At 24.9% G+C, this 2,788-nt stretch overlaps 1 long non-coding RNA gene across 4 annotated transcripts; it reads left to right on the top strand.

The window, feature by feature from the left end:
- Positions 1-1,340, top strand: LOC128882228 (uncharacterized). Of its 4 annotated transcripts, none has more exons than XR_008458316.1 (3): positions 1-114; positions 251-871; positions 928-1,340. It is a non-coding gene; the product is annotated as an uncharacterized LOC128882228 (long non-coding RNA). The 4 variants fall into 4 exon arrangements; XR_008458313.1 differs by having other exon boundaries at positions 7-871; positions 928-1,031; positions 1,099-1,340; XR_008458314.1 differs by having other exon boundaries at positions 7-656; positions 709-871.
- The last annotated feature ends 1,448 nt before the right edge of the window (positions 1,341-2,788 follow it).

A 2,788-nucleotide genomic window follows, 5' to 3' on the forward strand; every position in this document is an offset into this window, starting at 1 on the left:
GCATTGAAAAAAAAAAAGCGTTTAATTTTGTTAATTATTTTTTTTGTCCTTTTTTTTTTTTTAATCGTGATAACTTAAAGTTTTCTTAAAATTAGAAAGAAACTAGTTTTTAAGGTAACTTAATTGACGTGTTTTAATAATAATCAATCGTTTAGTATAATAGGATTGTCATAATCTGTAGTGTTGGTTTCGTTAAATAATTTATTACCGTTTGTTATTCCTATGTAAATTATAACTGTAAATGTTTCAGCATATCCTTAATAAATTTTCACCCTGTTTTCATAAATTAGTAAATATTTAAATAAGTTACCCATCCTTTGACTCCGTTCGCTTATAAGTTTTCAATAGCTGAAGCAATTTTGATCATATCACTTTAATAGAATGGTTCTATAATCAACAAGAAACTAACAAATAATGTTTTTGTTTTTGTACACCGACCAAGGTATTTTTTTTACCAAACAAAACTTCAACTATTCATTTAAAAAGAAGTATACTGATATTACCTTATTTTGAATGAAATCTACACGGAAACGACAACTATTGCGAACTGCCCCATGACATTCTACGCCTTGTGCACCTATACCTACCATATAAATTACGTAACGTAAAATCACTCTCGAGACTGACATTTCTTGTTTTGTCAATGTTCATTGACGGTACTCAACCTGTTCTTTACGCCAACACATACAACTTTTGTCAATCTACTAGTTAAATTTTTTTTTTTCCTATATATCGTTCATGCAACGTAAACTTCGATGTTGCGGAAAAAAATTTCCAATAAATATAAGGTGTTAACACCATAAATTTAACCTAAAATATTTTGAAATGTTTGCAAACATACATTCACATCAACAAGGGACTGGACATACACGTAAGCATCATTACATTACATAGCTACAGTTTTTTTTTTTCATTTTTTTTTTATAGGTCATATTTTTCTTAGCACTTTCACTAGTGAGATAATAAAACAAAAACGACTTTTCCTCTTCAATGTTAACAATTCTCAAGCAAATTATATGGATTTGTTAATTGTAAGTATGCATTTTTTTAAAAAAATTATTAAAAAAAACAAACATTTGCTCTAAATTCACATAATAGTATTTAGGCATAAAGAATAAAACATTTACTTGTAGTTCTCTTTTCTAGTCACGGCACGGCAAAAATTGTTTTGGAATACTTGACCACACCGTGAAAAATTTTCTAGGTGTCAATCAAAATTTCCTAAAAATTTTTTTTTTTAATTCGTTACATGTACTTTCTTTTTTCGTTGTAGTAATTTAAAAAACTACTTAGCCGCAGTGTAGACTGGTAAACGAATGTAAATCGACTATTAATAAGAACTTTATTTAAACAACGTATTACTTTAACGAAAATAAATAAATAAACAGAATCTCTTAATATATCTGCACAATTAAAAAAAAAACATTAGATGAAAGTAATTTATTCCATGAAGAAAGCGATAGGTTTTTTTCCTTATAGCTTTTTCGACAACAACATAAAACAAAAACGATATATGTAAAAATTTTAAAAGAAAATTAAAAAAAAAATTTCAATTGTTAAACTTTTAATTCCCAAGTATCAAGTATAAATAATTTAGTTTATAATATAAAGGCAAGATGCAACAACCTTCATATTTTCAGAACTATTAACGCTAAACAAAAAAAAAAATACAAATTTTCTAAACAATTTTTAACGTTTTTTGTTCAATCATAGTCTTCATGAGTTATTCGTTTTACAATTTTTTTATAAAAGGAAACATTACAATGTATTAAAAAAAAAACCTATGTAACAAGGAGTTTAAGTTAATCCTATAATGTTTAGGTTTTTTGCGTGAATTCGCATTTAACTTTAGTAATTTTTTACAAAATTTTAAACCGTAAACAAGCGTAAACTTGTCTTTAGTTTCTATTTATTGAGATTAAAAAGAACTTTTTTAGTTAAATAATAAATTTGTGTTGTTACCAGGTTAAAAGTTTATTTTTTTCGTTAAAGATATCAAACGTTTTTACAAGTCAAAATTGAATCTTCAATTAAATTCAATTTTTTAGCAAATTGATACTATACGAATTGTTACTGTAAAATAAAATTTATTGTTCTTAACTCACGTTTTTATATGAATCGTTAGTATGCTAAATTTCTTTTTTTCATTATAACAACGTTAAACAAAAAAAATTTTTATAAACAGTTTGTCCAACTGTTTTATTTAAATAAAAATGAAATTTTTTTCTTCCATGTTTTTAATTTTTTTTATAATTCATGCAAACGTAAAACTAATCCCTTGCGATAATGGGTTTCTTTTTTTTAATAAATTACGCATAAGTCACACACTTCTACTCCTTGTTCTTGCACATAAGCTAATGAACAAAATGATGTGTTAAGTTACTTTTTCAGTAAAGCGAAACCTTTTAGACAGATAATCACTGGATGCAATATAAGTTGAAGTTTGGAAATAAAACTATAACAGTTTCGAAAAATTTTCTTTCTTCTTTTCAATAAATTGTATTTAAATTCATTTAAAAACAGCATATAAGGAATACACTGTAGTTAAAATTAATAAAATTTGAACTCAATTTAATAGTAAAACGAGGTACATCGAAATTTTATGTATAAGATAATAAATTTTTAATTAATATTTTTCTATTAAAAAGTTTTCTGATATTTAAATTGGCAAAATATAAACTTGATAAACTAACAGTGGACTAACTAATACAAAAGGAATTGAAACTATACTTTCTATTAATACAACTCACTTCTAAAGAAGGTTCAGTAAGCGTTGTTATAACTAGAA

The sequence above is a fragment of the Hylaeus volcanicus genome, unplaced genomic scaffold, assembly GCF_026283585.1.
Source record: "Hylaeus volcanicus isolate JK05 unplaced genomic scaffold, UHH_iyHylVolc1.0_haploid 7600, whole genome shotgun sequence".
NCBI lineage: Eukaryota > Metazoa > Arthropoda > Insecta > Hymenoptera > Colletidae > Hylaeus > Hylaeus volcanicus.